Below are 24,031 nucleotides of genomic sequence, written 5' to 3' on the forward strand. Positions count from 1 at the left end.
TGTAATAATACATATAATAACTTACTATTTTCTTTCTAATCATTGTAAACAATTTGTACTAAAATCCTTTTAACATAGGTCAACCTAATAGTCATTTAAAGATTTAACAATCTATGTAAATCCTTTAATAGGGTGACATTCTAAATGGAATGACCAAAGTCCTCTGATAAGGCCACTCCTAATAGGGTGATTAAATCCTTAACAAAGTCACATGTAATAGTGTGTTTTATAAACCTTTAATAGTTTTGGCTCCTAATAGGGCTCACTTTGAAATAGTGAAAAAATGGTGACATGTTGCTGGTGGTTTTTCCCAAATTGGGTTTCCACGTAAAATCTTAGTATCAAATTTGTGTTGCATGCTTTACATTTTTACATTTGATGATTTTTTCACTAAGGAAAGCATATTATGTTTAAGACAATATTTTTGCAATAGAGACTGAGCAACAATAGGATAAGCATAATAATGAGTGCTTGTGTTTAATTTTTCAAGTGGTACTTAAGGACCTTGAGTAACTAATTCACCCCCCCAACCCTACCCCTACCTCATCTATTCTAAACATTTCTAATAGTTGGTATTATAGTGTAGTGATTATGAAGAAAATTTTGAAGTGCTTAAAGCTAAAGATCATTACTCATAAGAGAGATGTATCCAAGCTAAAAAAGGAGAACTTTCCCACATGGCAATCCTTAATGAGGTTGCACATATCGAGTATTAGTTATTCTACTATCAACTTTGTAGACAATAAGTATGTAAAGGTAACCACTACTCATTTGACAATTGATCAATTGAAGTAGAAGCACGAATAGAATCAAGAAATTTTGGAGATTGCCTTAGCCCTAAGCTATGTTGACTTTGATGACTTAAAGGATTTTGATAGTGCAGATAAAATGTGAGACAAATTGAAAACCATATATGGAGATGATGACAATGTCTTAAGAGCCAAGTCTGAAATCCTGTGATGAAAATTTGATGATAGGAGAATGATGGCTAGTGAGAACATAGTGCAATACTACACAAGATTCAAACACATTGTTAATGCTATTTATTGTGCAAATGGAGAAATAAAAGATGAAACATTAATAAGAAAGGTATTGAGGACTCTACTCCTTATTTATGTGATTAGAGTTTCTACAATCTAAGAACTGAGATACACACTAGGTAACACTTCGGCCTTAGAAGGTGTAATTGGTAGACATACTAATTTTGAGATGTCTAACTTTTAATGCAATCAGATTTCCACAATCCATGATTTAAAATGTTTATTTTCTGGAATAGATTGTGTAGAGATTTTTCATCAACGTTTCGAATCACACTACGTGATCCATCATCAGGAAGATAGAGCAAGAGATGTCAAATAATGCAAAGTCACAAATAGATGTCTAACTTTGATAACTACACACCTACTACTATTGAATCTGCATTCAAGTCACAATTAGTCCTTAGAAAAAGAAAAGGTAAACATGTGAAAAGTGATAGTGACAATTCTAATGATGAGATTGATGAAATTGAAGCCATAATTGGAAAACTATGTGGAAGAGGAAAAGGTAAATTATAAGTAAAATTTCCTTCTTCTTTTTTCATGCAACAAGGTTGGCTAGATTGCTACTAGGTGTCCTAACAGAGAGGATACAAATGAAAGGAGGGAAATAAATTACAAAGGAATAAGAGATGACAAAGACTACAAGAGATGCAAGGACAAAAAAGGTAAGAAATCTTGTTCTATTGTTGAAGAAGAAACTAATAATTAATCTATGTGTAATAAAAATGAAGTTGTCTATGTTTCCATGAAAGAAGATTCTGATGAAGATGAGAAAACTGCATTAATCTCATATATAAAAAAGAGTGATAGATGAATAATTGATAGTAGATGCTCCAATCATATGACTAGTGATAAAGATAAATTTGAGGTTATTGGTCCATATAAAGGTGGGTGTGTTAAATTTGGTAATGATATCCCATGTGTTGTAAAAGATAAAGGCATTATTCAACTGACTGACAAGATAAAATGTGACAATATTTATTGAGTTAAAGGACTTAACTATAATTTTTTGAGTGTTTCATAGCTGAAAAAATTAGGTTACAAAGTTGAATTTCACAATAGGAAGGAAAAGATACATGATGTTGATGGTAATTTCATTGGAACTAGTGATCAGGCAAGAGATAACTCATTATATTTAGATTTATCAAATGAGACATTTTTGTTTGCACAAAAAGATTTTTAGTTATGGCACAAGAGATTATGGATGTGAACTTTGACAATCTAGTGAATATAAGTAAAATAAGAAAGTAAGAGGGTTGCCTAAAGTAAAGAAGCTTGACAATGCCATGAGTAAACAATGTCAATTGGGAAAAACAATCAAGTCTTTTTTAAGAGAAAAATATACTTTACTAGTGATATTTTGGAATTGGTTCATACTAACATATGTTTCTTAAAGCTTAATCTAATGCTTTCAAGCTATTCAAGTGGTATTTAGCCAGAGTTAAAAAAGAAATAGGGAAGAATCTAAAATTCTTGAGATCTGATAGAGGTGGTGAATTCATTTCAAATGAGTTCAATACATTTTGCATTGATAGAGGAATTAAAAGATAGATGTTAGCACTAACGACCCCTCCTCAAAATGGGATAGCTGAAAGGAGAAATAGATCAATAATAGACTGTGCAAGAACATTAATGATTTAGAAGAGTGTATTAAAGAAGTACTAGAGAGAAGCTATTAATACTATTGTCTATACTCTAAATAGAGTACAAGTAAAGAAAGGTACAAATGCTACACCTTTTGAACCATGGTATGTATATTCTCCTAATGTGAAATATTTTAAAACATTTGGAAATAGATGTTCTATACTGAAAGATAACAAGAATGGAAAAATTGATGCAAAGAGTGATGAAGGCATATTCCTAGGATATTCTACCAAAAGAAAAGATAAATAAATAGTTAAATTTCAACACTAACAAAGTTGTGGAAAGTGCAAATGTGAAAGTTGACAAGTTTATAGAAAGAAGTGACATTTCATGTAATGAAGAACCTAAAGATTATAGTACATTAATCTATGTGGATGATGATTCTCCTAGCTATTGGAATTACAAGTAGGAAAGGTAAACTTCTGAGAGGGGGGGGGGGGGGAGGGTGTGAATCAAAAGTAAAAACATGAACCCATAAAAATTTTCACCGCTCATCTATCTAATACATTCAATAGATAAATTGAAATAACATGTAAACCACATACATCTAAATCATATAAACATATAAGAAATCACACATTTGACACCTTATATGATTACCTAGAAACCCTCCAAAGAGATGATCAAACTAGGGTGGGGATGAGAGCCACAATTCTTCACTACTGGAGTAATAAAGTGTAGCCAATTAAGGTTACAAAGGATTGACCATGCATCATGATCTGCCTTGTGAAAGGCATGCCCTATTAAAGGCTTACAAGGATTGTTAAGTCCCACCTTGTTAGAGGATTTCAACACCCTATTAAAAGTGTGTCTGGCTAAAGGAATTCATAACATCCACTTAGAATGTCACCCTATTAAAGGATTTACAATAGTCTGTAAGGACTACTCCACCTAGGAGATTTAACTAAAATCAATTATTAGGATGTTTCAACATAGATCTTGTGATTACCTTTGGTAGCCTAATTAAAGATCAAATATGTATAGTATCCTTCTTGATCCTTCCTAATCAGATGCAACAATTGTTTTATTCCTCTATTTTTTGTTCTCCTCCAACTGATTCTACAATTCACTGTCTATAACTTCTAAGTCTCCATGAAATGCTCTATTTTTTGCATGCAAACTTCTCTATATTTCTCCTTCAATTCCTTACATGCTCATATAAAATTTAGGGTTTTGTCCTCCTTAAGAATACTAGAAGACTTAGGGTTAAGTATGAATCTATGACTAGCATTCATCCTTTTTGCCACTTAATCCTTCCTATTTTCTAATTGGTTGCATGTAATTGCATAAGGAGTCCACATACAGGTTCATCCTTATCTTCAAAGGATTGTATTCTATCCTTTGGTCAGTTGAACAATGATTTACATAGTTATTTGTGCAATCACAAACAAATATGTCCAATCTGTGTTTCTCGACACTTGAAGTTACTGATGCTTGGCACATACTATAATTCTATTTTTCACTTGACACTTGAACTACTCCGCATCTACTATTTACTTGGCACTTGAATCACTCAACATGGTCTATCTGCTCAACACTTGAGTGACTCGGCACATGAGTGAATCAACACTCATTTCAACTCGACATGTATTATACTGCCTCTCCCATTTGACTTTTGTAATTCATCTTGATGGATGCAACCTTGTTGATCTCTCCTTGAGATGGGATCATGATTGGGACCATGAATGGTTGACACCATTGAGATGATTGGAGTTATGTTTCTATATCAGTTGCTTTGTTTATGCTTAGACTATTTTTTGATATTATGATGTGATTTATGGTTCACTGAGGTTTGTGCTAGTGGTTACCAAGATTGATGTGGTATCATGAGGTTGTTCCATAATTACACTAAGATGTGTCCAGAGATTGTACTATGTACTTTTACCATGCTACACTAGACTAGGTTCTTGTATCAGTGGTTAGTCATGTTTATGACTCTGGTATCTTATGTATTTTATGTGTCTTTTTATGTTGTGTTAGAAACCATTATTAAATGCTTAAATAATTAAAAATGGATTGTCCATGTTGGATTCTTTGGTTTTCTGTTGAGGATATTTACGTTGTTATGTTTTTTATCTAAGTGATATTTGTTACTCTTGTTATGTTTTACTTTTGAGATGACTTGAGGGTTGGATGTTATACCTTGATTTTAGTATCATAGATATTAGACTACTATGTTGTTCAATTGATCATATTGAGATGATAGTGTGTTTTATGCTAATATATGGTTATCCAGTATTTGGACATATCCTTGGTTATGTTATGTGATGGATTTAATGCTATGGTTATTTAATTCATTCCTACATCGTTATGCTTTATGTGAATGTGAGTGATATAAATAGAGTACTTTGATATAATTAAATAAATAGTTAAATTAGGTGATTTAATGCATTTATTTCTTTGGTTATGTTATTATATGCAATTGTACTTGATTATGTTGTTTAGTGTGCAGGATTTATATCCTTGGTAGTGGCAAAAGGAGTTAGTGATTCAGCTATTCATATTTTACCAATGTCATCCTTGTATGGTTGATGTATACTTATTTTAATTATTAAATTAATCCTTTCAGTGATTATTAAATCTGAACTCATTTGCATTATCTAATTAGACCAATGAGCATGTCTGTACATTTAGAGGTTCGCTCTGTTGCAAAAGTGTTAAGTAATTTTTTATGTTTTTTGGTTTTTGGGCTTTAAATCTTCTCGAATTTAATTTCTGGTAGTTTTTCCTTAGGTCAACTATTTTTATGAGGAATAACCTATTTTTTTTGGGGTCAATTTGGGATTTAAATAAATTGGCTGGTTAATTTCCCTAATCAATTATTCACTCAAAAAGTGAACATGTATTGAAAAAAGAATTTAATTCCTCACTTCTCACTTTCAAATTAAAAAGTTGGAGAGTAAAACCCAAAATCCTCTTCATGAGAATTTACTTTTTTTTCATTGTGGGAGCTATAGGTGTGGGATTGTCACAAGGTTGAGCTCGTTTGATCTAGCTCGGGGAGACCTTGGATTGCCACAGTTTTGGGTGACTTCTGCGAGCTTTTTATTTTCTGGTTGAGATTCTTGTTTTGCCCCTTTTGGCTATGAGGTAGGGCTCTCCCATTTTATTATTTTCTCTGTTTAAGCTTTTTTTTTTGGTAGCAAATTGTTAGGACACTAAGAACTAGTGTTCCCCTGTATTTTTGTATGCTAGTTGTACCTAGTTGGGTGGGTACAAACATTTTTCTATTTTTTGAGATGAGGGTTTGGGGTTTTGCGCTGTTATGCTGGCCATTTTTGCATACGCTATCTTAATTATTTTTGGATTTTTGGGGTTTTTGTACCTGAAGGCCAAATAGGTTTTAATTTCAAAATTTTTCCAAAATTTGGGATTTTAACCTCATTTTGTGTGCCACACTATTTTCTTGGGTTTTCTTGGCATGTGTTGGGTCATGGACCTAGATTATCCATTTGGATATTAGTCATACCATCATTGCACTTTTTTGTTTGCATTGGGATATATGTCACATCTGTACTTTTGACTTTGTGTTTGGTTAAGTGATTTTGTACTTGGTGTTATGGTTTCTTTTGGACCCTTGTTATTGTTTTGTGGACACTAGGATTCGTGTAGAATCCATACTCTCAGATTGAGGCTAGTTGAGTGAGTTCATGATTTTTGGTCTTGTTGCATCATTGGGATTCGTGTAGAATCCATACTCCCAAATTGAGGCCGATCGAGTGATTTTATGATGCATGGTTTTATTGTCTTTGAGATTCATGTAGAATCCATCCTCTTGAGTTTTTTTTAGTTGAGTGATCTTTTGTATTGTGTTCTCATCCAATCCTTGTGTTATGATTTTCATGGTGGTGGTGTGCCAACACAAGTAGTGAACATACATTTGTCGGGTGACTTGTGAGGCCTAATCTTCTATGGTACTTCTAGAAGTTATGATCATTAGGGTTGGGTTGGGAATATGCATGCCCACAAGCACTTGTCATAGGATGAGCATGGGTAGGGTAGGGTAGCATATGGAGGGGGCTTTTGTTGTGCATTCTAGTGTCCATTTCCCATTTTACTGAATAAGTTTTTAATTAAGTGATAACTAAATAAAATATTTGGTGGTAATAAAACTAAAGATAATAAAATGCTTGTGTTGAGCCATTCCATTGAGGGATGTTGAATCTACACAATTTGAGTTTGAACTTTTTGATGCCAAGCAACTCTCCATGATGTCAACCCCTACTTAGTAGCCTTTTGAGTGTCTAACTAGGACCTATACTCCTTGCATTGTCTTAATTTCTCATTTATAGCCATCATACTGTCTGGTGTGAGTGTTAGCCATGGATGTTGTTCTTGTGTGTTTGTGGTTGGATCATTATCTCCTTCAGCATAGTGGGAGTAGACCTATGGGTACCATGTGGTTGGGAGGCATAGCTACCCATACCACTACTAGGGACTGATGTACAAAGATGATCTTTTTTCCTAGTGTAACCATTACTAGATATTTTCACTTAGTACTTTGGGTTCCAGAGTATGCTTTCTTTTGATTTATGCTTTCATTGGAATGCTTTTATATCATGTTTATATGATGTTAGTTTATTTGATGCATTTCCATATTATGATGTTTAGCATATGACTAGATGATGTGAATTACTTTATTGCATTATCTATTGCTTATTGGTTTAGCATGTTAGATTTCCTATTCGTATGATGTTAGCATGTGATAGTTGATGTTATCTACTTTGTAGGATTATCTTATGCTTTATTACTAGCATGTTAGATTTCCCTATGCTTTTATTGTAGCATGTTTTAGTAGTGATGTCCCTATTATGATAGTACCAATGATCTAGTTAGTGGCTTGAGATGTTATGCATGAGGGATGGCTAGGATCCATGATGATCTTATGATGCTATTGATGGTTAGGAGGAACTGCATACTTAGTTTTTTAGTATTACTCATTGTGATGTTAATTCTATTTAATTGTGATATTTCTTTTAGTTCGTTGTGATGTTCCTTCTGTTGTTTTCCTTCATTGTATGATTAGATGTTTAGATTCTAGTTGTTTGTCTTTTAGTGCTTGTCAAGTGTTTTCTCCTTGAAATATAAATCTAGTACTCCCCAGTGTGGAGGAATGTTGTTACCTTGTTTCCTTAGCTTTTTGTTATGTTTCATATTTGTGTGTTGATTTAAGATCTCAAGCAAGATTGCACTTTCTTGCACGAGGATACAAGTCTTTGTGCAACTCAGTACTTTCTCACATGAAACCCTACACTAGTCCTGAGGTGTTTTGGTGGTACAACCAACACTTCCTCTCATGAAAATGCACTTTCTCACATGGAAATGGATTTCTTGACATGCCACAATGCACTTCTTCATGCGAAACCTTGGTAGAGGTAAGTTCTCGTACAAGAAATAGGAGGTGCCTCCTTCAATTTTTAGAGTTTCTAATACCCATGGGGTTGACCTAATTTACCTTGGTTGTGAAGTTTGGAGATTCCTTGTTCTGTTGTCAATTTCTAGTGTTTTGGTTCTTGTAGTGTTGTGCTTGTTCGGTAGTGGCATCAGGAGGTCCGTTGGTTGCTAGGATGGTGGTTAAGTCTTCCATTCTAATCTTAGTGATCCCTATATGATGTTGACATGTACATTCATACTTGTTAAAAAAAAAATATTGTCTTGTATTTTATCCTTGTTCCAAGGATCTCCGAGTGGGGCATCACTTCTCGTATCAGAGCCCATGTTCAAACATTGGGATCTTAGCATATATGTTGCCCATATAGTTGATGTTGTGTTGTGTAAGTACAAGTGTCTTGGTAAAGAGCTCATGATCTTTGTTGCTTTAGTATCTTCTTGTGATGGACTTGCTTGTCCAAGAGATGTGACTAGATCAATGTGAAGAGAAGGAAGTGAGTCTTCCTGGTTCTGTAGATGGAATTGATGTGCCTTGTTTGGTTGGTTTCTTGTGTGATCATATTCGATGGAACCACTGATTGGTGTCCATGTGATGGCTTAGAGTGCCTCTTCTATTTCTCCTTTTGGAGTAAGATGCATTGTTTCTCTATTTTCTCCTACTTGTAAGTAAATAAAGGATTCTTATTTGTGACTCTGTATTATGTCATTATACTAATGAAATGGTTCTTTTCTTTGAGAAATAAGTGTTTATTATGAATCATTGCAAAGAAGCAGGTTTTGTATTATATACTTGGGTTAATGACTTAAGTCCCCAATTTAATTACTTCTTGAGCATTGTATAAATTTTTATTAAAAGTGATGGATATCTAAATGTTGCATTTCATCGAAATTATTGTTGTATGCATATGCATGAGGTTACTAATGGTATACTACTTGGTGTGTCTGAGTGTGTTCTCTAACATTACTAGGATGATGTATTCCTTAGAATTTTGTGGTGATTTATCCCTCTTGTGTGACTGTTCTCAATTGGCACATGTGATGTGATTTGTTTGATGCCTTATTCTATTTGGCTACAGGTATTTTCCTCATGTTGTTGGGCTAGCATTGGTTTTCACTATTTTTCTCTCTTGGAGTAGTCATCAAATTTTCCCTATTGCTCTCTTTGTGATAGTTGTCACATTCAACTTATTGTTGAACTAATATCCTTTTTGATTTACTATTGGAATTGACAATTCCCCATTTGGACTTTTTTTTTGGTTCATGATGACTTTTCTCAATGTGTTTCTAACTGATGCCCAATTGTGTATTGTGACTCTACCATGTTCATCTCAAACCTCTGGTAGTATGTACAAGGGATAATATCATAGAGAATATACTAGTGTGGTTGTCATAGATGTAAAATTTCTTATGTAATTGGATGGTTTAAATTATGAGTAAATGTAATGTTATTATTGAAAGAAATTTAAAAGATATGTACTTGTTTTAGGTTAAGTGACTCTTGAACCCTTGCTTTGAAAACCTCTAAGTTCTTTGTGTATTAGTGCTCATGTTATGTTTAACTAATGAAATTATGAAAGATAACTAATGATGCTTTTAGTGTGTGAACTACCTTTCGTTCCATGCCTTATGTTGTGTTGGGCATGTGTGTTCTTGAGTGGTTTTGGATGTTTTTTCTGTCATTTGTTTTGGTAACTGAGACTGTTGATTTTTCCTATGATGTTTTGTTTGCAGTGGTGATTAAACCTCCTAGGTCTTAGAACTCTCTAAGACTCATCATATTGTAGGCCTTGTTGATATCTTTCTAACAATTTTCAAATGGAGCCAATAAGAGTCTGAATGTGAAAGTTATGGCCTCCAAAGTGTAGCTAGTTTTGTGTTGTTTTGAAATTTCATGTGAGAATCTAGTGGTCATGCACTTTCTCACCTGGTTCATTGCACTTTCTCACTTGGTTTGATGAGAAACTTCACATCAAATTGTGCTAATGCAAAATTTTGCATGGGGAAAATCAAGAAATTCTTTTGCAGTTTTGAAGGTGCAGATCACTATTTCGAGTACTCTTTATTGAGTAGAAGCCAATTCAATCGCGACATGTCACATTTATGGCTATTGGAGAAGTTTAACCCTTCATGATTATTCTTAGGGAGGTGTTAACAAATCTTGATAATTTATTAGGTACTTGTTTGAATTTGTGCTTGGGGTTGTGTGTTTCCTATAGCACCATACCACCCTTGTGAGGTGAACTGTGGTTTGTGAGCATTCCTTGCTCAAGGTTGATGTTGCCTTGTCATTTGGGAGTGACTTAGTTCTTTGATGAGTCTAGATTCTGCTTTTTGGACTTTGACTTTGGTACATCTCCACATTCTTTTCTCTCTTGAGAAATTAGGCTAGTGTGGTTATGCCACTAGCTTAGTTAGTGTTTTCAAATGAATATGTTGATGGTTGGTGGGATTGTGAGTTCCCTAATGCAGCTTGGGTTGATTTAGTGCAAAGGTTGAGAGAGACTCCCTCTCAGTCCTAATACTCTACAGTTTCTTCCTCCCTAAGCTTGTTTCTTCAAGAGGATTGTCTCAGTCAAGTTTTCTCTTAGACCATTGACTTGATGCTAGAGATTGAGTTTAGTGGTAGGTTGGGTGTGGTATTCCCAACATGGTGCTAGAGGGACATGGTATCGTTGGACACATGTTACCATCTTATGAATTGGTATGCAAATATTACATGATTGTGTCCACTGATGAAAGTCTTTGCACCCTTGTGGAAGGGTGATATCTTGTCTGCTTGGGTTGTGTAACCCTAGTTCTCAATGATAGTTGAGCTTTTGTACTTTGGAGAGGCATTATGATCCTACACTTGGTGGTTAGTGGTAGTGAGTAGTCTTTTAGGGTGTGCAATTTTGTTAGTAAATTTTTATCCACCTTGTTCAAAGGATGAGTTTACGTGGTTTCAAGAATGCTCATGTGTGACATGATTGTGTTCTTGGGAATTTTGGGATGGTTATTTGCTCATGATTCCAACTCTTGTTGGAAGTGTGCAGTGTTTTTAACCTTGTTTTGTGGTTATGTGGTAGGAACATGTTTAGTTGGGCACCTATGGATGAGGTAGAGTGACTTTTTCCTTCCCTTATATTGTTGACTTTATGGATAGATGGATTTTTTCATAGCATTTAGGAAGTTCCTTGTTGGAGGACCTTATGTCAGTGTGACACCCATTCTCTTGTGGTTGACATGTTTGGGATTGATGTGATGCTTTGAGAATGTTGGAGTGATTTGGGTTTGACTTGTGGAGAGCTTCTTCAGTCATTCCTATTGATCAGTTTTTATTTTTAACTTGGTGTGTTTTGGTTTCTATTCATGGATTGTAGGCTTCTAGGAGTAAGCCTAGTCTTTGGGGGGGATGATGTAGTGTCTTTCCCATTTGACTTTTGCAAGTCATCCTGATGGATGCAACCTTGTTGATCTCTCTGTGTGATTGGTACCATGAGTGGTCTACACCATTGAGGTGATTGGAGTCATGTTTCTATATCAATTGCTTTGTTTATGCTTTGACTAATTTTTGAGATTATGATGATTTATGGTTCACTGAGGTTTGTGCTAGTGGTTACTAGGATCAATGTGGTATCATGAGGTTGTTCTGTGATTACCTTGAGATGTGTGCAAAGAATGCACTATGTACTTTTACCATGCTAAACTAGACTGGGTTCCTATAGCAGTGGTTAGTCATGTTTGTGACTATGGTTGCTAATGTATTTTATGTGCCTTTTTATGTTGTGTTAGCAACCATTATTTAATGGTTAAACAATCATAAATGGATTGTACATGTTGTATTATTTGGTTTTGTGTTGAGGATATTTACCTTGTTATGTTTTGGATCCAAGAGATATTTGCTACTTATGTTATGTTTTAGTTTTGAGATGACCTAAGGGTCAGATGTTATACCTTGATTTTAGTATCATAGATATTAGACTACTATGTTGTTCAGTTGATCATATTGCATTATGATGCCATTTTTAGATGAAAATGTGTTTTATGATGATATATGGTTATCTAATATTTGGACATATCCCTGATTATGCTATGTGATGGATTTAATGCTATGGTTATTTACTTCATTCCTACATTGTTATCCTTTATGAAAATGTGAGCAATGTAAATAGATTATTTTGATATAATTAAATAAATAGTTAAATTAGGTGATTTAATGCATTTATTTCTTTAGCTATATTATTATATGCAATTTCACTTGATCGTGTTGTTTAGCATGCAGGATTTATATCCCTGGTAGTGGCACATGGAGTTAGTGATTAAGTTATTCATATTTTACCAATGTCATCCCTGTATGGTTGACATATCCTTATTTTAATTGTTTAGTTAATCCTTTTGGTGATTATTAAATCTGAGCTCATTTGAATTATGTGATTAGACCTGTGGGCATGTATGTGTATTTAGAGGTCACTCTATCGTGAAAGTGTTAAGTGATTTTCTGTGTTTTTGGGTTTTCAGACTTTAAATCTTCTCGAAATTAATTTCTAGCAGATTTTCCTTAAATGAATTCTCATTACGAGGAATAATCTATTTTTTTTTGGGTCAATTCAGGGTTTAACTAAATTGGCTAGTTAATTGCCCTAATCGATTATTCACTCAAAAGTGAATAAGTATTGAAAAAGAAATTTAATTCCTCACTTCTCACCTTCAAATTAAAAAGTTGGAGAGTAAAACCCAAAATCATCTTCATAAGGATTTACTATTTTATTCATTGCGGGAGCTGCAAGCATAGGATCATCGCGAGGTTGAGCTTGTTGGATCTAGTTTGGGGAGGCCTTGGATTACCATAATTTTTAGCCACTTCTATCAGCTTTTTATTTTCTATCTTAGATTACCATTTTGTCTCTTTTGGCTGTGAGGTAGGGCTTTGCCATTTTTTTGTTTCTGCTCCCTTTTAGCATTTTTTTTTGGTAGTTGTTTGTTAGGAGGCTAAGAACTAGTGTTTCCCTCCATTTTTGTACACTTGTTCTACCTGGTTGGGCAGGTACGAACATTTCTTTATTTTTCAAGATGAGGGTTTGGGGTTTTGCACCATTATGCTAGCCATTTTTGCGTACGATGTTCGAACTTAATTATTTTTGGATTTTTGGGGTTTTTTTTTTTTACCCAAAAGCAAAATGGGTTTTAATTTCAAATTTTTTTCAAAATTTGGCGTTTTTACCTCATTTTGCATGCCACCCTATTTTCTTGTTGTTTTGTGGACACTAGGATTCATTTAGAATCCATACTCTTGGATTGAAGCTAGTTTATTGAGTTCATGATGTTTGGTCTTGTTGCATCATTGGAATTCGTGTAGAATCCATACTCTCAAATTGAGGCTAGTGGAGTGATTTCATGATGTATGGTTTTATGTCTTTGAGATTCATGTAGAATTCATCCTCCCAAGTTGTTTTTAGTTGAGTGATCTTTTGTATTATGTTCTCATCTAGTCCTTGTGTTATTGTCTTCATAATGGTGGTGCACCATACATGAGTACGTGCGTGTACATTTGTCAGGTGACTTGTGAGGCCTAATCTTCCATGGTACTTTCAAAAGTTATGATCATTAGGGTTGGGTTGGGAATATGCATGCCCACAAGCACTTTTCATAGGTTGAGCATGGGTAGGATAGGGTAGCATATGGAGGGGGCTTCTGTCATGCATTTTAGTGTCCATTTACCATTTTATTAAAGAAGTTTTAAATTAAGTTATAACTAAAGAAAATATTGGGTGGTAATAAAACTAAAGATAATAAAATGCTTGTGCCAAGCCATTCCGTTGAGGGATGTTGAATCTGCATGATGTGAGATTGGGGTTTTTGATGCCAAGTGACTCTCCATGCTGTCAATCCCTACTTAGTAGCCTTTTGAGTGTCTGACTAGGACTTATACTCCTTGCATTGTCTTAGGTTCTTGGTTACAACTATCATACTATCTGGTGTGAGTGTTAGCCATGGATGTTGTTCTTGTGTGTTTGTAGTTGGATCATTATCTCCATCATCATGGTGGGAGTGGACCTATGGGTTCCATGTGGTTGGAAGGCATAGCTACCCATACCACTACTAGGGAATAGTGTATAGAGATAGTCTTTTTTCCAAGTGGGATATTGCTTTTAGTTCACTGTGATGTTCCTTCTATTTTTTTCCTTCATTGTATGATTAGATGGTTAGATTCTAATTGTTTGTCTTTTAGTGCTTGTCAAGTGTTTTCTCCTTGAAATATGGATCCAGTACTCCCTACTATGGAGGAATGACATTACCTTATTTCCTTACCTTTTTGTTGTGTTTTGTGTTTGTTTGTTGATTTAAGATCTCATGCAAGATTGCACTTTTTCATGCGAGGATGGAAGTCTTCATGTGGTGTGTTGGGTTTCTTGGCACAACTTGGTACTTTCTTTCACCAAACCCTATGCGAATCCTAAGGTGTTTTTTTGGTACAACCAACACTTCCTCATGCAAAAATGAAATTTCTTGCATGAAAATGTGTTTCTTCATGTGCCACGATGCACTTCTTTGCATGAAACCCTGGTAGAGGGCAAGAAATAAGACATATCTCCTTCAGTTTTCTGAGTTTCTAATACCCATGGGGTTGACCCAATTTACTTGTGTTGGGTAGTTTGGAGATTTCTTTTTCTATTGTTAGTTTCTAGTGTTTTTGTTCTTGTAGTGTTGTATCAGTTCAGTAGTGGTGTCATGAGGTATGCTAGTTGCTAGGATGGAGGTTAAGTCTTTTATTGCAATCATAGTGATCCCTATATGATGTTGACATGTGCATTCATACTTGTAAAAATGATAATCTTGGCTTGTATTTCATCCTTGTTCCAAGGATGTCCAAGCAAGGTATTACATGTATTACTAGTTCGGCATGAACTAAATAAATGACTTAAGTGTGTTGACACTCAATTGTCAAAATCAATCTAAGATCAACAATCTCCCCCTTTGACACGATTTAAAAAAATACTTGACAGTACATAACTATCTAATATTCTTGAGTATAATATATTCATGAGTATCAAAAACACTTGACTATACATAACTATCTAATATTCTTGAGTATAATATATTCACAACTCTTCTTATATACAAAACTTGAAAATTTCAAAATTTTGTAATACACAATATACCTTAAAATTTTGTAACTCCCTCTGAGTTAATGTGCCTAATCTACATCAAAAATCTATTCTCCATTATGAGTAGATCTATCCCTTGCTGATACTTTTTCTCTTCAATGTATTTTCATCTGATGCTCTATCATCTGATATATGTTTTTCTTTTTATTTGTCTCTGTATCTATTTTCTTCAAAATATATATCATTGGGGTCAAAAGATAATTTAGCTTCCCCTTTCATTTCTCTCTTCTTGCTTCTTCTTATTTTCTCCCCCTTTGGTTTATTTTCCCCCCTTTTTCATCACCCCCTTTTCATTCACTTGTATCTCCCTTCTCTTTTCTTTTATCTCCCCCTTTGCTTTTTTATCTCACCCTTTTCGACACTTATGTCAAAGGGTCTATACACTTATGGTGTATTTTTCAAAAAGGATTTGTGGACCTCCATGATTATTTTTAGAACAATATCCCAATTGTCACATGCAAAATGTATTGACTTTATTTTGATTGCTAGCTTTGTTGCAAGGTGAACTAGTCCATCTAACATAGAAAGATTAAGATGTTTCTTCAACAAAGTTTTTGCATATCCTAGTTCTTTATGGAGTATCTCCATATGGGGGGTAAGGAAGACTTCGATATTAATTAACTTGGCTCTTATATTAGCATCTTTTGCTATTAACATAGCTAATTGACTTTGTGAGTTAAAATAATTCTTAGTCTAAGTTGGTGTCATGCCCAAACTACGAGGGAAAAAACACACAAATATATATATATATATATATATATATATAAAATCATAATTATTAAATAAAGTTCTTTAAGATGAGATGATTGAGGTAACATTTTAAGTACTGGTTCTCTACATTACGTTTTATGATTAAGACATGATGATGATTACACCATTAAGATATTGAAATTTTTGTTATAAGATTGATATTGATAAACTTATGTTCTTATATTAACTTTCCACACAATGTGCATATTATAAAGATAACAATTAAAATGAGTTCGTTCCAAATAATTATGAAAATATAAGTTCAAGAGCTCATTGAGGAAAAAATTACAGCTACCCACACACACATACAAACTATCAAGATTATGATCAATTATCAACCTATTAAATAAACTAAATAATATTGAAAACTTTCTAAACATTTATTAAATAACTAAATTAATTTAAAATATCTTACAAATTAAACTAATTAAACTAACTACTAAGACAATTTTCAAACTAATACAATTATATCTAATATAACTAACTAAAATAAATAACTAAAACTAATTTCTATCTAATCTATGATCTAACACTATCTTATTTAACATTTAATAAAACATAAATTAAAATAACCAATAAACTAACTAAACTAAACTTATCTTTTAAAAACTAAACATACTAGCAATAATTTAAAAACTTAAATCACTAATTTATTTTAACATCAAATAAAACACAAATGAAATTTAATAAAACTAACTATAATTTATAATCTTAAATATAAAACTACCTAGCTACAATCCTCCATACCCTAAGCTACCCCTACACCCCCTAGCTACCACGTCACACCCCCTCCCCTCTACCCAAGACTTGCGCTTTCCAAGGGTTGGGTGCGCTGCCTGAGCTCACTGACCCTACGTCTGTGGTACCTGCACTCCCATCCATGCAATGAACCAAGCCCAAGTTGGGCACTTAGCAAGGTTGGAGGGAATTTAAAAGGCTAAACAAAACACTTGATTTTCCATGCAAACAAAAAACTTTATTACCTCGACCACCATCAAACACAATGAGGTGAGCGCTTAGCTAGGGAAAGAAGATGGGACATGGGGGGGGGGGGCGCAATAACAAAATAAAATCATCTTTTAACCTTGCACAAATTTATGGAGGGAGTAGGTGACGTCATCTATTATGATGACATTTGACTTTGCAAAGAATAATATTAAAAAAAAAAAAAAAAACTGCTTCCCAAAACTGACATCCAAGGAGAAGGAGAAGGTAAGGCATCAATGCAATAAAGTTTTATAGGTAGAAAGGTAGATTTATTTTTTAGATATTATGTTAAGTATATTTATTTTGAATTTCATTTTAAATTTATCAAGTATATTATGCCTAACTTGATTTTGATTTAATCACAAAATCTAAATGAAAAGGATATTTAAGAGAATATTCTCTGTTGCTCCCTTTCAAATTTAAAAGGCCTCCCATACAATTTCTAGTGAGCAATTTTGCTCCTGGGGGTGTATTTTTTTTTTTTGGAAATTATTCAAATATAGAATTTACAGGGAAAGCAATATATATATATATATATATATATATTAAGGTGTATATTTTTTGAAAGGCTTTAAACATTGATACAATAGTTTAAGGTATAATAACAACATATTTAATATGAACTCCTATGTAACTTGCATTGCAATAAAACAACCATAGACATTAATTCCTTTCTTGAACATAGTTATCATTTGAACATATAAGGAACATATAAAGAACTTGAAAATTTGCTCAATCCAATAGAGTCTACATCCATGATATAATTTTCGTTTCCAACATAGAAGTAAACTTGAAATTTTCCTAATTAAATCAACACGATTTCCATCTTATTTTGATGTGCATCCATCCAAAATAAAGTTTACAAATTAAATCACATGACAAGCAATTATACTCAACACCAATTTTATTGGCAAACTTGATTCAAAGGCTCAGCCGAGAAAGAATTAGGAAGAAAACCCAGCTTCGTTGCCAATTATAGCAAGGTTTAAAATACAATTTACAATAGGATCTCAATCCCAAATTTCAAAAATTTAATCAAATTTTCTTCATGACCCTAATCAAGGGATTTATAATGTTTTCTACAACTCATTTCTAGAACCATGGAGGGAATAGAATCTGATCAGGTGACCAATAGCATGACCAAGAACAATTCAAAACATGCATATTTATACAAGGTTTTCACAACAAGATCTACAATGAATCAACACTAGGGAAAGGTGGATTCTTCCAATAGGAGAAGTCAAGCACAACACCAAATTAGATGCCCAATTGAGGCTATTAACCAAGAACTTCCGTTCTGTCATTTAAACATGCCATACTTATACCAGGTTTTTGCTGATGGGTAGGGGCCCATAACACCCTACCCTTTCTCCCTCTTCTCATCCTGAGAAGAAACTCTACACTGGTTGGAGTCCAACTAAACAGACCTTTCCCAAAATTGGTCACTTTTGCCATCTCCAAGGGTGAGTAATACCAAAACACCCATGCAAGAAAAATCTCAAAATTGCAAACATAATCATGAAAGGAAAACAACCAAAATAACATAGTTTTCAAATCTTTCCAACATACCCACAAACATACAAACATTGAAACAACAACAAAGTAGCATGAGCATGAAACAAAACATGAAAAATGAATAAGGAAGATGAGAATTTCCTACCTTCACAAAGAGGTAATGGCAAAGAACAAGTTTGAGTAGAGTTTCCACTTCCTTCCTTCAATCTTCAAGAACTCCTCTCTGAATGTGGAGATTGGGTAACCACCTCCACAAGTCCAAGAAGGGCCTCTAAATAGGCCTCCAAATCAACCACCCAAGGGCTCAATAACTACCCCCCACCCACTTGCAATTCTAGAAACTCCTAACTCAACCTACACTATGATTAAACCCTAAGTGGAGATGAGGTGAAGTAATTCAATATAACCATGGTCAATTTTCGCACAAAGGAAAAAAGAGACTTTTTGAGTCACCTCAAAAGTCAATAAAAGGGGCTTAGGGGTTGGAAAAGACCCCTAACCCATACCCATACCCTTTGGGTATAATTATATCAAGTTTTAAGCCTTAGGAAAAAGGTTTAGAGCCAAGCAAATCTAGGAATAAAATAGGACCATCTAACTACTCTAACATTGCAGATTAGACACTAATGTGGTTTAAGGGATGACTAACCTTGAGTAAGAACCCAATTAGAAAATCGACACCAATTAAACCAAATTGGGTCCAAAGGTTAAACAACTAACCCTAAACAGCACACTAAAGCACATAACAATTTACAAGTGTCAAGCGACACTAAAAAGACATAATTACGAACATTAACATTCACTGAACAAAGAATATACATACATATATCTCACAATACAATACATGAATTATGAACAACAAGGTTTCCAAAGTTAGCACTAAGAGATCAGTTCTATTCCTTCGTAGGGTTTCTTGGCTAAATATCTGCACACTCATTGCACACATCAGTAGTCCCATAAAATCACATGTACATAAATGTATACATATTAGAAATTCACATAAATTAAAACATACATCAATAAGGGTTTCTTCATTCTGCTTAATTCTTAATCATTTAAAATCTCTTAAATCAAAGTCTCAATCCTACATTTACTGGTTTCATCAACATACATATACATGAAACATTAAATGAAAATCATCAAATATATCTGAAAGTAACATCACACAACATGAATAATAAAGTATGTTCTAAGCATTAGATAATGTCTCGACATCTCGAGTCATGAATATCAAAATAATAGTAATGTATCACTATGCTACAATGGGTCAGGGCAAGGCCTCACATCCTCCCCCACTAGGCATGAACTTCCTCCTAGAGTTCATCAAAAAGGTACAAGTATTGAGATCGCATCTATGTTGCATCCTCCCATGAAGTTGTGACCTCATCATAATAGTCCCACTGGACCCTAACCTGGTCCAGCTCTTGGCCTAGAAGTGCTAGGGTCTGTCAGGCAATAATGTGGATAGGCTCCAGTGCTAACTGTCTGTCTGACTCCACCTGTAAAGCATCCCAATCTATAATATGAGACTCATCATAAATGTATCCTCTAAGTACTGAAATATGAAACACATTGTGGGTGCATGATAGGCTAGGTGGCAAAGCTAAATGGTAAGCAACAGGTCCTATCCTCTCTAGGATCTTGAATGGCCCAACAAACCAGGGTGCCAACTTAGAGCCCTTTCCAAAATGAATTAGACTCTTGTGTGGTCGCACCCTCAAGAACACTCTATCACCAACCTAATACTCTCGATCTGTCCTCTTCGCATCTGCATACTTCTTCTGCCTATCCTGTGCCTCCCTCAGGTTTTGTCAAATCAGGGTCACCTACTGCTCCATCTCCTTTACTAACTAGAGACCAATAGATATTCGATCCTTGATCCTAGCCCAACTCAATGGTGTCCTGCACAGTCTCCTGTACAAAACCTCATAAGGCGACATACCTATGGAAGAATGATGCCCATTGTGATAGGAAAACTCAACAAGATGAAGGTATTCCTCCCATTTGACCTGATGATCCATCACATACATATGTAGCATGTCCTCCAAAACTTGATTCACTTGCTTGGTCTGGCCATCGATCTAAGGATGGTACACTGTACTAAAATTGAGCCTAGTGCCCAAAACTGACTACAACTCTCTCCAAAATGAAGAAGTGAACAATGAGTCTCTATTAGAGATGATATTTTAGGGAACACCAAAAAGTCTAACAATGTCCCACAAGAATACCTGAGCTATGTCTCATGCTATGAATGAAGTACGCATGGGTGAAAAATGGGCAACCTTGGTCAATGTGTCAACTATCACCAAAATGGCATCATGACAATGAGATGGCATAGGAAGACCAACAATAAAATCCATAGATATAGTGTCCCATTTCCACACTGCAATCTCATGCGGTGGGAGAAGCCTGCCAGGATGGTGGTGCTTTGCCTTCACCCTCTGGCACTCAAGGCATCTCACAAGTAAGCTATAAATCTACACTCTCATGCCTGGCCAATGATACAACTACCTCAAATCTACATGTAACTTCTTAACATCGGGGTACACTACATAAGGTGCTCTGTGAGCCTCAAGTACAATGAGCTCGTGCAAACCCCCAATGGAAGGTACATACATATGTCCCCTATGACGCAAAAGTACATTGGACTTCAAAGAATACTCTACAAACTTCCCTTCTAAGGGTCTCTAAGAATGTACTAACTAACTTTTGCATAAAGCTCATCGGCTGGTAAGTGCTGTAAGATCCGCTCTCTCAAGTCAGTGCAAGTAGTCACATATGAAAGCTCATGGCACCTTCTACTTAAGGCATATAAAACCACATTCTCCTTTCCCTTGATGTAATGTACATCAAACTCATACTCACACAAAAACTCCATCCACCTTCTTTGCCTAGCATTAAGGTTTGGCTGAGCAAATATGTACTGCAAGCTCTGGTGATCAAAATGAAGCTCGAATCTATGACCCACAAGGAAATTTTGCCATCTCACCAAGGCATGAACCACCGCCACTAGTTCTAGGTTGTGAGTAGGATAATTGAGTTCATGAAGCACTTTTTTAGGAGTGCTAGATGTTGGTAATCTTACCAATGCTTGGGTAGCCTTTTATTCCTTCTCCTTTGGTATGTCCTTACTTTCTTCAAATATTCTATGATCAATTATTGTTGGTGTAAATAATTATTCACTATTTAAACTTACTTAAGTTTACTTAGGTTAATGTATTACTTTAATATTTATTTATTAGTCAGTTAGGAGTATGTGCACTCTTGTGAGTTGTCATCTTAACAACACAAGAGTTCACACCTTTTTTATGCACATGGTGTCTACAACATCTCCACTTGAGATACACCTTGTCATTCTTATCCTCTCATCTAAAATAATGGATAAGATGTGTTCTAAGTTGTCATGTTTATCTTGTCTCCTAGCTCTTTCTGGAGACATTCTAGGTGCTTCATGAGAGGCCTTTATATACAGGTACTCCTAGTGTGTTTGTACATACAATACAGAGCAATGAATGAGGACATACTTTGATATATTGACCATACTCCTTTTTGGTTTATAGTTGTGCTTGTGTTCAAGTTCTTTGATCTTGGGTGAATTTTCCCTAAGACAAATTGTTACATAGTATTAGAGCTATACCAAATTCTTACATGGTATCAGAGCTTGGAGAATCTCTCTTCACATAGTCATTTGAGACCATTGTTGCTTTAACACCTCAACCAAAATTTGGAATACTACAGAAATTGGGAGTATCTAGAGCCAGAAAAAACATTACCATTGCATCCAAAATGTTAATTTGGTGAAGATTGGCTATAAATTTGGCTACCCTAGGCAAAAGTCAATTGTGAGGAAAATTTATTTTGCAAATTAGGACCTAGAGGCTCTGATTTACAATTTAGGTATGGTCATTTTGCAAATCTAATTAATTGCTTTTCAGATTTGTAATTTATTTTTCTCTGCATTTTTTTTTCAATTTTTTTTTGAATTTTTTTAAGGTTAGGCGGCCTTGTAGATAAATTTTTTATGCAAAACCAACTAGTCATGTCCCAGCCCTACGCACGTGTGGAATATTCCTCCTATTTCATAGAATATTCCCTTCAAACAACAAACTAAACCAAATCTAGATTGGACTACAAATTTTGGTTGTTCCACCTTCCATAATCAAACTAGCCAAATCCACACATAGCTCTAGTGAGTTGACCAAGCTACAAAGTTTGGGAAGCTCTTTCAACATTTGGCAGCTTGTTATTTTACTACTATGGGAATGGGTTTTTAAACCCTTTGCATTCCTAAATCCCCATCGATGTGTGATAAAATTTTTACCTTGTTGGTTTTTATTAAGTAGGGCCTACTTACTCCTTTTCCAACAACAAGTAACAACTCTTCACAACATTTTTTCCATTCTGATAGCAACTATTTCAACTTTTAGCCCCCATGAATGGATTTCCCTCCTAGCAACATTTTGTTTGTGTGGCACATCTATTGTAATCTAGTGTCATGAACACTGCATTTTTTAGTCATTTGTTTCATGTTTTTAGTGTATTTTTTAAGGCTTTGGCCCCTACCAAGTTGAAGACTACCGTCAAATTTTCCCAACCATTCTCCTTTCTCAACCCTCAAAAATACACTTTCGGCATTAGTTTTCAGAAACCTAGCAACCACATGAGGATTTTGGGCACTATTGACTATTTACCACATGGCATTTCCTAGCCTCACCATACAGTAATCCAGATTACCACATGTGACCTACAAAATGTAGCTCACTTGCCATATAAATAGACCCACCCAGATTAGGTTCGACACTTGTTTGCCATGGTGGACTAACAACTTAGCCAACCGTACCACTGGCTAGATAGACTTGTAGGCTACCACAAGGACTACAAATAAGGATCCATATCACACTTTTCTATACTGTTCCATATAGGTGATGCCATCCAGCCATATAACCATACACCATGTCATCCTAGGGGAGTTTTTTTGTTGATGTCAGCCAGACATGAAGTTAAATTTGATGACCATTTGACCATCAAAACTAGGCATTTTATAACCACTATGAAGGCCATTTGACCATCAAATTTAAGCACACAATTTTCCTTCCAGATCCCTCTCCAAATTATTTTTTGATTTGGCAGTCTGACTTTGAGAGCCCATAACTCATACATCTAGATTCCAAATTAGGTACAATTTTTTTTTTGAATTTGAGTAGAATTTCCTAACAATTTTAGTGGTGGTGTTCTTTTCTAGTTTTAGTGAAAGGATCTATTAGAAATTACATTTTTTGGTGACTGTACCTATTCAATCCTACATATTGCAACTTCAAATGCTCCATACAGGCTCATCTGGACACAAAAATAGGTTCCATTTTTTTGAAAGTGCATTATTTTTCATGTACTTTCTAGATTTGCAGTTAGATTCTAGGGTTGTTTGGACAAAAATCTCACTTTTAGAACTAGGTCTTTTTCTGTATTGTATTACTTTGATTACTTTTCAAAATTATTGTACATCTGAGCTACAGTGGTTAGTGATAGATTTGGGGCTCAAAAGGTAGTTGTAGAAAAAGA

This window comes from Cupressus sempervirens, chromosome 6 (genome assembly GCF_028749045.1).
Source record: "Cupressus sempervirens isolate cs-2001-9-10 chromosome 6, ASM2874904v1, whole genome shotgun sequence".
Lineage (NCBI taxonomy): Eukaryota > Viridiplantae > Streptophyta > Pinopsida > Cupressales > Cupressaceae > Cupressus > Cupressus sempervirens.